General features: G+C 42.4%; 1 protein-coding gene across 7 annotated transcripts in view; it reads right to left on the bottom strand.

Annotated features, from left to right (window-relative positions):
• Positions 1–15,033, bottom strand: part of NCKAP5 (NCK associated protein 5) — a 976,326-nt gene that overhangs the window by 567,802 nt on the left and 393,491 nt on the right. The window contains exon 1 of one of the 7 annotated variants that reach the window (XM_045479579.1): positions 13,715–14,143. The exons of the other annotated variants lie outside the window; for them this stretch is intronic. The gene's annotated coding sequence lies outside the window, so the exon portion shown is untranslated. Of the gene's footprint in view, positions 1–13,714; positions 14,144–15,033 lie in introns of those variants that run through there. 7 annotated transcript variants of the gene reach the window in all.

The following is a 15,033-nucleotide window of genomic DNA, read 5'->3' on the forward strand; positions in this document are numbered from 1 at the left end:
ATAACATGAGGAACAGAAGAAATACCCAGCTAAGCCTAATCAACTTTCAGACCTGTATGAGGGAGTACAATAGTAATTGTTTTAAACCCTAAGTTTGGAGGTTCCTTATTATGGAGTAATAGATAAAAATAACAATGAAGAGGATGGAGAGAGCTATCACCATTTGAACATTCACTATATGCCTCACCTTCTACATACATCATCTAAATTAATATTCACTACCATAGTGTAAGAAGGGCATTAAGACACCAATTTACACACGACATTGGGTGAGGTTGAACTCTCCAAGGCCAGGTAGAGATGGATTTGAAATCAGTTGTGATTGCTGAGCCCATTTTCTCAGGAACTGTGTTAACATTTCTCACTAAACATGTCACATAATTGTTGGTCTCTATTAAAGAGGGAGAGTATTGGGTTAAACAAACAAACAAAAAAAAAAGGTTGTTAATTATTAGACATCTATTTTAAATAATATACATGGAAGCCATGTGTTACAAGGAAAATAGCTTTCAACTAGGAGTCTGGAAACTTGAAATCATTAGCTGTGGGAAATTGAACAAGCAATTCAATTACCGAAAAAAGTTTCCTTTTACAAAAGATGAAAATAATAAAATGTTTTCTTAGGTTTTTGTGGGTGCTATGGGATCAAAATGAAATAATGAGTATGAGGGACTTAGGCAAAGAAAAAAAAAGTTTTCTAGAAATGTGAAGAATTGTTGCTGAATTAACCTGAGCTGTCAAGCACTTCACAGTTATCCCAGAAGTTCTCAGTTCCACTATTTGTATTTTCTTGCTTTCTTTAGGGATGAATGTTCACATAAATACTGTTCTGTTTTCAGAGCTTTGAAACACATCATTTTTTTTTTTTTCAAATGGGAAATAAACTCAAAGACAACTATTTAATACATTACTTATTAACATTTTTGGAAGCAAAGCTAAAAAGCAGAAATCCTTGGGCTTCTAGTGAATGGGTATATTCCCTATTCCTTTGATCCATTGATTTATTTGAGTTTTGTCCCTCAGGGAAAACTAAGGTGTAAGCAATGGCTTTAGGGAATGTGTGTCCAGAATACTCAACAGTCCTAACATAGGGTGAAGGAAGGTCTAGTGATACTGGATACCAGAAATTAGTACAAAATATAGCATGGCTATGTTGACTGGCAAAAAGTGAATATTTGGACTTACCTGTTCTGCCAAATGAAATGAGATATAAAAATCCTCATAAAGACAGGCCCTTTGCCCTTTGGGCGGTCAGTGGCACCCAAGAGCACTAAGAGTCCTCTGAACTATCCATTTACCATTTTTTTTTAAGTCTATTTATTTTGAGGGAAAGAGAAAGAACATGAGTGGGGGAGGGGCAGAGAGAGAGAGAATCCCAAGCAGGCTCTGTGCTGTGCTGGCAGCACAGAGCCAGATGCAGGGCTGAAATTCACAAACCATGAGATCATGACCCAAGCCAAATCAAGAGTCAGATGTTTAACTAATTAAGCCACACAGGTACCCAGAGCTTTTGTTTTGGAAAGCAGATGGTGTCACTGGTAGTCTCACCCATTTTTTTTTTTTTTTGTATTGGAAGAAAAATCTAATACCAAAATAAGATAATCAAGAGTTGTATTAATGAACAACTTATGTATCAACTCCTAAGTAAAACATGACAGTGGTAAGGAACACGATTTTTATTAAAGATTCAGTCGGTTGAGCATCCGACTTCGGCACAGGTCAAGATCTCGCAGTTTGTGGGTTTGAGCCCTGCATTGGGCTCTGTGCTGACAGCTCAGAGCCTGGAGCCTGCTTCGGATTCTGTGTCCCCTTCTGTCTCTCTCTCTGCCCCTCCCCCACTTGCACTCTGTCTCTCTCTCTCTCTCTCTTTCAAAATTAAATTAACATTTAAAATTTTTTTTAAAAATAAAAAAATAAAAATAAAATTATATTCTCCCCCAAACCCCAAAGCATATACATTTCTATTGTATGAATAAACTAAATATTGTGGTTTCTATTTAAAAGTAGAAGGGACAATGGGTAAATTAAGACTATATAAAACATTCAGTCTAATGCCCTATTAAAAACTTTCAAACAAACTAAGGGTGAAGTTAGAAATATGGTTTGATCTATTTGGTTTTAGATGTGTGATTTAGTTTGTGGGAAATGGTACTCATCTGTATATTAACATAATATGTAAGATACATGTGTATGTTTATACTTATGTGATATTATCTCTTGTTCACTGAACAAAATGGAAACTTACACACTCTTCTTAAACTTAATTTTGTAAAAATAGAAACTATGAGAAGGAGCTAATTAAATCCTTCATTAAAATTAAGAACCCCATTAGGAAAAGTTGTGCCCACAAAACAACTATTGTACAGTGATTATGGTCGATTTGGCATGTCTTTGTTCCAACCTTCTTAAAATGCTGTTACAATTGCTTTTTTGTTATAAACATTAATAATACAGTGTTCACGTTTGCTTTTATTTTTATCAAGTAACATGTATAATACTCTGAAAAATACTCTTCAATTTATATGTCAAAAGACAAGGTCAACATTCTTTTTTTTTTTACTTTTTAAAAAATGTTTATTCACTTATTTTGAGACAGAGAGAGAGAGAGGGAGGGAGGGAGAGAGAAAACAAGCAAGCAAGCAGGGGAGGGACAGAGAGAGAGGAAGAGACAGAGAACCCTAAACAGACTCCAGCACGTTGTCAGCACAGAGCTGACAAGGGGCTCAATCCCATGAAACATGAGATCATGACCTGAGTGGAAATCAAGAGTTGGATTCCTAACCGACCGAGCCACCAAGCAAAGCCAATGTTCTTAAAAGCACATTCAACTGTGGAAACAAACAAACAAACAAACAAAACCACGAAAATCTTGAGTGTGTGGTAACTTCTAACTAGAAAATAAATATGGCCATATGAACCATTAGAGATAGATCATTGTTTTGCATTCATTATCATTCTACAATTAATGAAAAAAACATAAAAACATTCTATTGTTTAAAAAAAAAATCCCTGTCTAGATTTAGCACACTAGGGGCCACGGACAACTGTGCCCAGACAGGGAACTCCTTCTAAGCTGTGCCCCTCACCTCCCATTTCGTTCATCTGCGACACCTTATCTCTTAGATTCACAGGGCAATAGCAGGCCATTTTATGCTAACTAAACAAACAACAACAATAGCTGGACACATCATAATAATTCCTTCACAGCCAACAGTCTGTAACACACTTATGAAGAATATACAATCACTACTCAGGAAAGGAAAGGAGGATTTTTGCAATTATGCAGTGAATTTAGCCAATCAAGACAGCCAAATGAAGAATTCAGGGACCAACATGACCTTCTTTAGCCTCAAGGAGTCACCATGCTCAATGACACTGGTGCATCTCCACAGTGTAAGTTAATTTAACAATAAGACACCAATGGGCAGAGATCCATCCAGGAAGAAGCAGAGAGAAATACAATTCAGGGTTTTCAAGGCCATGAGAAGTACAAATAAGCAATATAACTGGAGAATCACAAGGATTCAGACACTTTGTGGAATTCCACACAACAAAAGAGGAAAATACTCAGAAATGTTCACACTAATAATGGCAAGTACTCTGAATCATTTGCAAGCTTCCAAACACACGAACAGGGTTATAATAGGTGTAGGAATGGAAAGAAGTAAATGCAGAGAATAAATGAGTTATTAAGCATTTAAATGCATTTATATTCATAAATATGTAAGAAAACTGGGAAACTTATCATAACCAATTATTCCGATGAACAATTCTAGAGAAAAAGCAGTGAAGCTTCTCATTTAATACCACTGCATTATACTACTACCTATTTTGGAAAAGGAGTGTTAAGAACATTTCTCAAAGGCAGAAAATAGTCACAGAAAAAGAAAAAATCATTATTTTGTGTATTCTTAGGTGAACAGCCAAAAGCCAGAAGCATAACTCCCGTGCACAGATTAAATAGAATGTGAAGACTAACCCTCAGAGACCAAACAGACAAATGATGGGACTCAACACCATGCTGTGACATCTCTGTATCTCTAGGGATGAATAAACTCAGGAGAGCTGACAACAAATCTGCATGATTTCTGTGTGGTGTCCACTGTCATTTCTGATAAAGCTCCCCACAATGAAGAAAAACAATAAAAGTAGCCTTGAGCCAGACAAAGAACTAGATTCCCAACAGTGGGGTGCAGGGTCTCTTCCCTGTGCTGCAGACAACCCCTTGGTACACAGAAGCCACTTCCTTCCAGAGGGAGATATGATTACTGCATGGAGACATTTATGGCAGTATTACACCTGATGTGAGGCTTAAAATAGCAGGGTCATGCTTCAGTCACATTCTCTTGAGGAAACATTTGGACTATAGAGGATCCCTCCAAAAAAGGTGCATGTCTACAAAGTTTAGAGTAAGTTCAGGTGTGTGTCTCATCAAGTTCAGAGTACGTCTGGAGTACTTCACTGCTCCTGAGTGTCAAATAAGATACTAGAAATTCAGAAATCCAGAGAGAGTTTGCTACATAAGATTCCTAATGCAAAAGAATCTTAAAGTTTAGAGCCAGTTTTCGTTCTCACACCTTGGCAGCTCTTTTTTTTCCTGGTCATTCAAAAAAGAGTAGGAGTTCTCACACTCCAGTAATTCATGAAATCTACCTTCCTTCCCATTCTCAGGTTGTCCCCTAACCCAGTCCTCTGTATTGCTTGATACAGTCACTCTCCTAATAGCCCTGTGCTCTCCAGTCAGATCCCAATTTACACCATTTTCAGGCTCATTTTCCTAACTTTTCACCCCGATAGCCTGTAATTCAAAATTATCAATAGCCTCCAATAGCATTTCCCAAAGTAAGATCCACAGATATCTGCCCTCCCAAGATGTTCTATTACAAGTGAATTAAGTGATTAATAATATTCATGGGGAAAAGGGCACCTGGATGGCTCAGTCAGTTAAGCGTCTGACTCTTGATCTTAGCTCAGGTCTTGATCTCAGGCTCTTGAGTTCAAGCCCTGCATTGGGTTCCATGCTAGGTGTGGAGCCTACAGGAAGGAAGGAAGGAAGGAAGGAAGGAAGGAAGGAAGGAAGGAAGGAAGGAAGGAAGGAAGGAGGGAGGGAGGGAGGGAAACAAAGACAGAAAGAAAGAAAGAAAGAAAGAAAGAAAGAAAGAAAGAAAGAAAGAAAGAAAGAAAAAGGGAGAAAGAAAGAAAGAAAGAAAGAAAGAGAAAGAAAGAAAGGGAGAAAGAAAGAAAGAAAGAAAGAAAGAAAGAAAGAAAGAAAGAAAGAAAGAAAGAAAGAAAAGAAAAGAAAAGAAAAGAAAAGAAAAGAAAAGAAAAGAAAAGAAAAGAAAAGAAAAGAAAAGAAAAGAAAAGAAAAGGAAAGGAAAGGAAAGGAAAGGAAAGGAAATTGGGGCAATGCTTAGAGATTAATAATGCAGATTAGCATATTAAAGCCTCTGAGAAACTCTGAAGGAGAGAAAATTTTTTTAACTTTTTCTCAGCTTTCCTACCTTCAACCACAGGGTTGTGTTTTGACTTACACACCTACATCCAGCAGAACTACCATCTTTGGAAGATGGGCTTTGGGAAATGTTAGCCCAGAGGATAAAGTTGAAATTGCTTAGCATGCATGCACTGACCCATATTAATGGGTTCCTGATGCACCTCTCCACCTGCTCCCACCTGTCTTCGGGGGCGCTCAAGTGCCCTTCTGAGAGTCTGAGTGGAAGTCACCTACCTCCTGGCTCCCTCTTTTTCTCCCTGTTTCCTCATATCCAAGCCCACTGGGGTAAGCTTATATTCTCTTTCCCCCCAGGAGACCTCAGTCCTAGAAGTCTCAACCACCCCTGCCCTCACTCGTTGCTTCATCTTCCAACTACTTTTACGCATATTTCCTTTTTCTATTTCACATGGCGGGGGAGCGGGGGGTGGGGGGGAGGTGGGGGGAGGTTTGGTGCCTTTGAGGATATGTCATACTCCACCTGGATAGTATACTCCTTGCAGGCATTTGTATCTTTTTTTTAATGTTTATTTATTTTGTCACAGAGAGAGAGAGAGAGAATGGGTATGAACACGCATGGGGGAGGGACATAGAGAGAGGAGAGAGATGGAGAGAGAGGAGAGACAGAATCCCAAGCAGGCTCTGCAACTCCAGCATAGAACCCGATGTGGCGCTAGAACCCAGGAACTCTGAGATCATGACCTGAGCCAAAACCAAGAGCTGGGACATTTAACCAACTGAGCCACCCAGGCACCCCAGGCAAGCATTTGAATCTCTGTAACTAGTTCTATAACTGACTTATATCTAATTGCATTTTATGATGATTTACTATGAATCCATAAAACCCGGGACAAGATCTTGTGCAGTGCAAGTGATCAATAAATATCTTCTTTTAATGTTTGTTTATTTTTGAGAGAGACAGAGACAGATTGTGAGTGGGGGAGGGGCAGAGAGAGAGGGAGACACAGAATCCGAGGCAGGATCCAGGCTCTGAGCTGTCAGCACAGAGCTGAGCAAAGAGCCCAATGCAGGGCTTGAACTCATGGACTGTGAGATCATGACCTGAGCCAAGTCAAATGCTTAACTGACTGAGCCACCCAGATGCCCCAGAATAAATATCTTTTAATGAAAATAAAGTGGATTTCTCCAAATATTTCAGTACAGAAAGAGGAAGAAGGAGACTATGTCAAGTCAGAATGAAACTCTCAGAGTGACTGAAATTTAGCAGAGTGGGTGAAGGAAGTTCACAAAGCAGCATGAGAATTCCAAAATTTCAACAAAATCATCACCAGTACTGAAATGTCTAAGGAGAAACCACAGACCTGAGGTCATGTTCACCAAACTCTAAAGGGGACTGTCCTATACAAAAGATATGTTCCCTAATCTGGTCTTAAGGAGACATGATGATCTTCAGGAGGAGAAGAAAACATCCCAAATCAGATATTTTTGTAATTCCCAATACAGTAAATTCCTGTTTCCTTCCTTCTTTCTTTTCCGCCTGCCCTCTACTCAACACATTTATTGAACACCTGCTAGGCATTCAGCACTGAGCAAAAAAAAATATCTGGAAATGTCTCAGGGAAAATCAGAACAAACTATGAGGTACAGAAGAACAAAGGCTCCTACCTTGTGAAAGTCTTAGTGAAATGCAAGTACATTTTAAAACAGTGCATAAGACAACAAGGATGAGATAGCCTGAAATACTATCTTAAAGCTGACAAAAGCAGGAAGTGTGCAGAATCATGGCATTTCAAAGTTGCATGTTTCTTTTGTTTATTTGCTTCTTTTGAGAACTAATAACTTTCTGTCTCTAACTGTTCCATATTAGAATAATGGGCCCTGGTCATAGTCACTCTATGTCTAACATGTTGCCTGACACATGGTGGGCACTTAGCAACAGTCTGATGAGTCACTTACTGGACAAGAAAATGAATAAGGCAGGAAACAAGTCCTTCCAGCTATGTGTAGAAATGCTGCATTTGACTGAAAATTTTGGTGCTGTAAGTCCTTTAAATCAGAACACAGTGGATGGTGAGCTGTAAAGAACAATCTATGCCTTCTTGAGTTAAACAAGTTTCCTTTATTTTTTTTTTTCAACGTTTATTTATTTTTGGGACAGAGAGAGACAGAGCATGAACGGGGGAGGGGCAGAGAGAGAGGGAGGCACAGAATCGGAAACAGGCTCCAGGCTCTGAGCCATCAGCCCAGAGCCTGACGCGGGGCTCGAACTCACGGACCGCGAGATCATGACCTGGCTGAAGTCGGACACTTAACTGACTGCGCCACCCAGGCGCCCCTAAACAAGTTTCCTTTAAAAATACCATTCTGAGAGATTAAAATTCAGATGCACAACAAAATATTTAGATAGCCTACATGATTCCCCGTTAATGTGACGGTAATTTAGGCAAATTTACTATTCCTGAGATAAAACCATCACTCCAGAAATTTGGGAAGACATTCTATTTCATACAGTTTTAATAGGAAAAAAAAAATGAAGAGTGACAGCTGAGTTTGGACATTTGTCACTTGGGAGAAGGTGGGGAAAATGGTACTACAATACTAGAATATTAATACATTTAGGTAATTAAGAAAACACAAACCAAGAAGTGATTACAAGTAAAAACAAAAGAGGAACAATCTAGGAGAAGTCAAAATGATGTACATCAGGTAAAATGTGTGTTGTGTACTGTTTGTCGATTGTGCCAGTAAGCTGAACTAATTTTACATTTTACAATGCCACCCTTAGCAATCAGCACAAGCACATGCATGAGTATAAAACTTGGTGTGAATTAGAGAACATTTTGGTAGCCTAAATCCCATGCCATTAAAAGAATAATCATAAAATTATTGATGATAAGGTGGTCTTTAGATTAAGGAAAAGCCTTCTAAGAGAAGGAAGATATTTCCCTGAAGGCATTTGCAATGAACATGAACAAAGAACAGAAAAAAGGACAGAGATAAATTCCTCACTGGCTAATTAACAAAGCCCAATCTTTTCTTTCTTTCACGTCTACAATGCTGTCAACAGAACGTAGAGGATCAAGAGACTGCAGAACCCAAACACGACCCTAGATAATGTAGTTATTAAATAAATCACATTCAACATTTCCAAACAATTCATTCAAAGCATTGGCAAAAACCACCTGAAGTAGGCTTATCTAGTAAGGATAACTCTCCCCTTTGCACCCCATAAAATTTTGTTAATAACACCACTCTGGCACTTAAGTTTCTTATAATATAATATCTTTATAATGGAGAAAATAACATCTGTGTCACAGACAGCATGACTGCTTCCTTTAATAAAGAATGTGTCTGACACTCATCAGGGCTTAATAAATGACAGGTGTCTTTATTATGATGCTGTTCCTTCTTATTATGCTGTTATCATTATTATTATTTATCATATCAACCCCTGCTCTCTTGGAACTTGAAAGCAGAAAACGAGACTGTGGTTTTCATTTTTGCATTCCATGCAACCCAGCACAGCACCGTTCTCAGGCATTTGATGACTTTATGTTAACTGAAACTTTCTAGGGTTACCATATGGACTAAATTTTTTGTGCCTGAAAGAGAAAATTGGTCATCAAACTTGTAGAAGGAACTTGCTCCTCCTGAAAGTAGCTGCAATTGCTTTAAACTATAACTTCCCTATAATGGTTGTTCTCTGTGAGGTTCTGGGAGACAGTTCAGAAATGAGCTGAATGTGAAAAAGTCTGACTAGGTCCCAATTGATATGAAAATAACACTAAAAGACCTTACCAGATAGCATATGCTAACCTTCTGTGCATTAGGGACAGTTCTATGTCCTTGATACATGTTAGATTTTACTCTTAAAAACTTACAAATGTATATGGTTTTTTTTTTTCATGTTTTACAGGTAAGGAAACTGAGGTCATTTAGAGAGATTATAATTTTGGCCCAAATCACATCAATAGTAAATGCTATGGGAGTGTGACCCCAGATCTGTAAGACTCCCAAGTTTGAACCCTTAACCACTGAAACATACAATTTTAGTAACACTCTGAGTTCACAATCCATTTACAAGCCACAAACTTACCTCCACAGGAAGTGCTATGACTTCTTTCCAACATCTTCCCACACAGCATAAACTGATTCGTTTCCCTCCCTTTTCCTCAACTCTCCTACCTGAGTTACCTGAGAATCTAGTTACTGGCATCTTCCTTAATGAACTTTGTAGGTTACATTCTCAAAAGCAGTGTGAAACGGCCATGCCCTGAGAAGAGCAACAAATTTGTAAGAGCCAACCTGCGGACCGAGAAGTCTGAGCAGAAGGGGGCATGTGCAAACAGAGTTTACATAGGTGGAAGAATAGAATATCCAGGAAGCAACTGCAGTCAGAGACAGCAGCCCTCAGCACTACTTCACTGAAGCAAGAAGGCCTTTCAAACACCCGCATTCTGCGTCCTTCAAACTATACCTGCAAGAACTCCACAGGACAAAACCATCAGATATTTGAAAAGAAGATGCCTGGTGGCCAGGCATGAAATGCACAGTTCTGCAGAAAAACAAACAAACAAACAAACAAACAAACAAGACAAAAAAACAAAAAACTAGGGGGGCTTGGAGCACAGACCCTATTCTCTAAAAGCGCTCCCCAGAAAATACCTATTGAATGAATGGATGAATGAATGAATGAATGAATGAATGAATGAATGATGGGCCCTACATTAGAGAGTTGTGGGGAAGACTGATGACCCTGAACCAGGCTGACATTAACCATCATCACCACAGTGCCAAAATCTCTGTTCCGTTCACACCTCTCGCATTAAACAGGGAAATGTGAGCAGTATGCCTGAGGTTGGGATCCACTGCACCTCCCTCTTGACTTCATCATTTTGAAACCTGAAGCTGCTGAAGTCTGTCAGAGGAGCGCCAATTAGGTCCATCTAATTTCCCAAATATATGTATATTTGTTATGTGTTTTTCATTGACATACAAGTTCTAAACTAAACTGTAAACGAAAATGTTATAATTTCTAAGAATGAAAATAATATATGGCAATGCCAAATACAGAGTAATGGGCTTTGGTAAACAAATCCTCCAGCAAAAAACCTAAGGAGAAAAAAAGGACACTCACAAAACCTACCCATCTAAAAGTTCCCACAAAGCCACATGGTACTAAACAGTAAAAAGCTACTTTGGTCATCTCCATTTCTTCCTAGTAACAGACCTTGCTCTGTGATTACCTCCTTGGCTTATAGGTTAATCTGGTCATACCCACAGCCAGCCTCTGGCCATAATAAGCTCTCAATGATATACTACCTTGCTTGCAAAACTTTGAAGAAAACGTTTCAAAATGACAAGGAAGAGTATTATCAAGATGTCTGAAGTGCCAACCAAATTTTATAACTATCAGCCAGCATCCTAGTAATCATTTTTGGCGAAAAGTCATGAATGATATTCACAGCCCAGAAGTGAGAAAAGGCTTCCGTCCATGCTTAAGGAGGAGATGAGAAAATGAACACATCTACATGAAGCCTTCACACGCATTCTCCCTACAGATGATAAAAAGCAACACTGCCACTTATCCACCTGAGATATCCCCAGTTCTGAAAATAATGGGTAAAAATGATCAAAACCTTAATTGTCTTCATATGGCTCAGACAAGGCACATAAACTCTTTTATGCTCCCAGCACAGAAAATTGCTTCACTTCTAGAGTAAATATATACTAGAAACTTGCGGATATCTCAAGAATGCCTTGTAGCTAAAGAAAGTAACATCACTGCCTACTCATTTGGCTTAATTTGCTAGTCTCTCAGCAACTTCGTGCTTACGCTTCCAACCCCTTTTAGATCCTAGGATGAGGCAACAGTCCAGAACCCTGGAAAGTCGCCGTCTCCAGCAGCCAGCAGTTTACTGAGCCACCATGGTCCCAGGATGGACTTTCTTCCCAGGATGCCTTCCTGGGAATGTGCATGTCCCATGCATTCCACTTATCTTCTCTAAGCTACATTCCAGTAACTAAGCTTCATAAGCTTCTTCTGAATTGTTTATTTTGTGTTCTAAAGCTCCATCCGCTGTTGAGATGATTTGCAAGATTCCTTTTCTTTTTTGTTAAGCAGGATTGGTGAGTATTACCGGGCCTTTAGGTGGAATCACCGCTATTTAAAATTCCTGCTGCAGAGATTAAAGGAGATAAAGCCTGTGAAAGCCTTTTGTAAACTGTAAAGTCCTGCTCATATGTAGTGTGCTGTTATAATATTAGCCATAACAGCAATAACCCCAATCCAGTTGTAACACAGGCTTCAAAATGATAATAGGCATTTGGGTCTTGTCTTTGCTGCATTCCCAACGGGGGCCTACACTGGTGCCCAGCAAGGGGAAGCCTCTCGAAGAAAGTTTTGTTTGGATGCATAAAGGGATGACTCTAAAACATCACATACTTGTCCAAATTAATGTCCACAGGCAAAACGAAGCTAGGCATGACAATTTAGATAATGAAAATACTTGGCAAAAATACTGTGGTGCTGAAAAGAAATACTGCAGAAAAAGTTCTTCTAAAGATAATTCCTTCAGTAATGAAATCTGGCCCTTTGCAATCAGTATTGGGGAGGGCAGGGCGTGGTGGTACAGGTTGGGGCAGGTATTTCCATTAGTCCTGAAAATTTGCCCTAGTTCTGGATAGCTTACAGGAGGAGGCTGCCATCCCAGAAAAAGCCTAGGGTAATGAGTATGAGGGGGTTAAAAGGAAAAAACAAAACAGAACAAAACACAAAAGCAGCAAAGTCTATCCCAGCAATGGGCTTATTTTCAGGCTCTTTCCAGGGGTGGAAATGACCGAATTCTCTGTGGGAGAATTTCAGAAGCATTTTAGAAACTGCTTTTAGATGCATCTGTGCTAATCACTCTGGTCATTGAAGGGTTGATCTATTTTAAGGACCTTATGCAGGAAAGGGTGTGGGAAAGAGGTGGAGGATGAAAATAGAAAGGAAGATGGTAGTGTCCAGGAACTGGGGACTCATTTATCCTACTCAACTGGAGCCTTGAAAATAAGATGGGAAACTCTGGAGTAGCAGCTGGTTACTCAGGAAAGCAAAGGCTGGCACCGAATTTAACCCCAGAAGATGAGGATATCCTAACACCCTTTTTATCTAAGGGGCCATGTGGGGTCTAGAGGAGAGAAGGAAGAGAGCCTGCTACCTGGGCGGTCTGCAGGGCTCCAGCGGTAGGGAGGGCCTCTGCAACAGCGGCTGCTAAGCTCCAGAAAATATCGTATTTCTGCCCATCAATCAGCATTAAGCTGCTTTGGGGGCTGAGCTTTCGGCACTGGTAGTTGCCAGTAGCAACAGGGCACACATACTCCTCACTCCTGGCGAGCTGGGGCGGCAGCAGCAAGGGAGGGGGCGGTCAAGGCTAGAGGCTGCGAGCTGGGTAGACAGGGTGGGGAATCCACTGGTGATGGGGAGGGGGACGGGTGCCATGTAGAGGCGGGCGTGCCCTGCAGGGGCCAGCCCAGGTTGCGGACCAAGCCACTGGCCTGTGTGGGTGGGAAGTTTTGGGGTTTCTGGTGGCACAGCAATGCCCTTGCCAACCTCAGCAGCCTGCCGTCCCAGCCTGGAAGTGTCTCACTCTGCTGGCATCTGGACAAGAGAGTCAAGGCCGAGAGGGCAGAAGCCAAGCTGGTACTGCTCGTGGGTGGGTTGGGGTTCTAAAAATCCCCCCCCCGACCCGCCACCCCTCCACCCTTCAGAAGTCTCTGGAGAATGCCAACGTGGAATTATGTCTGCACGTGTGAGTGTTTTCGTTTGCACTTCCAGCACAAAAGCGAGGCCCCACAGGTGGAAAGGAGGTTGTGCGTGCGTGTGTGTGTGTGTGTGTGTGTGTGTGTGTGTGTGTGTGTGGTGCTCGGACTGCGTGTGAACCGTGAGATGGCTGAGGCACACGCACGCGGCTCCCACCCGCCGTCCCGCCTAGGGCGTCAGGGGTGCCTGGTCTCAGGCACTTGGGGAAGAGAGCCAGAACCGCGCGCCACCTCCCCGAACTTCTCCCCCTGCCGTTGGGATCCGGTAAGGTGGGAACGAAGGGCAACGGAGAGGGAGGTGGAGGGCAGAGGTAGACCAAGGAGAGCACAGGAGCGGGCACGGATGCAGGGAGCCCTTGGGCACCAATAGGAAGGACGGAGCTGAAAGGCCAGTGGACAGGCCCGGACTTCGGGCGCAGGGGGCGCGCCTGCGAGGGGCGAGGGCTAGCGTCTCCTTACCTGGCCTGTGCTGGAGCATTTTGCAGCGGGGCGGGGGCGGGGTGGGTGCCACCCTCCCTGGGGGCCGACCCTGCAGTGCTGTCACTTCGGGGGGCAGCCAGGCGTTGGCCGCAGAACCCGGAGTTGACAAACTTGCCAGGTCCGGAGCGCGCAGAGGTGGCCCGGGCCACGCACGCCGCACAGCCCACGGCAGCCGGGACACCGCGCGCTCCCAGGAGCTCTTCCGCTTTGTTGTGTTCCACTGGTCTCCCCGCGCCTGCCTCTGGGTGTCTCCGCGCCCTCCCAGCAATGGGACGTTTCGCCCGCGTTCCGGGAGGCCCCTCGGGTCTGCGTGCCACTTTCCTCCCCGAGGCGCGTTAAAGAGCTGCCCTGGAGCGCCTGGCGGGGCTGCGCAGTGCGCTCCTACCGGGCGGCTCCGGCCCGCAGATTCCCGCCCCCCACCTTCTCCCCCTCCCCGCCCCTCCGCGGCACCCCCATCAGAAGCTGCTTAGGATCGGGCTGTCAAATCCAGCCCATCTGCTGCAATTATAATCAGTCTCAACCGAACGGTTCTGACAAATCTCCGCCTGGAGCCGGAGTTGGGGAAGCCGGTGGGCTAGGGGCGGGGAGGGGAGGAGGGGGCCACAGGGGCGAGGGGGCGACAGGGGCTGAGGTCTGGGAGAGAGGGGCCTAAAGGCTTCCATTGTCTGTCCCAAACAGAGGAACTGAAATGGGAAATGGGGATCCCCAAAGCGAAATACTGTTTTCCTTTCCCAGTTCCTAGTAAGAAAAATCAATCCACCCTGGCAGGCCCTGGCATACCCCACCCCCATCCCAAGCCACTGCCTGCTGTGTCTGGGTGGAACGAATTTCTGCTAATGAACTACACAAACAGGTCCTGTAATCTTATCATCAGGCTGACCCACAGACTGGCAGAGATACCCAAAGTATTGTAATTGGCAGGTAAGAGCTAGAACTAACAGCCATTTGTCTGGAGTCAGAAGTTGATTCTCAAGTACATTTGGAAATAAAGCTTACAGAGGGAGAACCGACCTGTCAGTGGCAAAGAAGCACAGCCCTTCCAGTCGTGTTGGCATTTCGGGAGATAAAAGGAACATTTGTTCTGGACAAGAAAATACTGAACTCGGTTTAGCCCCAAGTTAGAGCTTAAAGAATTTTCATAATTTTTTCCCCATTTTCTCATGAAAATGCTTTTTAAAGAAAATCTATTTTAACAGAAAGTGATGACTTCGAAAAATGATTTTTCCAAACCAGTTTCTTCTACAGATGAAATAAGGTGCTATACTTTGAACTATTTTAATGTGCCACTTCAGTATAAC

Source organism: Leopardus geoffroyi, chromosome C1 (assembly GCF_018350155.1).
Source record: "Leopardus geoffroyi isolate Oge1 chromosome C1, O.geoffroyi_Oge1_pat1.0, whole genome shotgun sequence".
NCBI lineage: Eukaryota > Metazoa > Chordata > Mammalia > Carnivora > Felidae > Leopardus > Leopardus geoffroyi.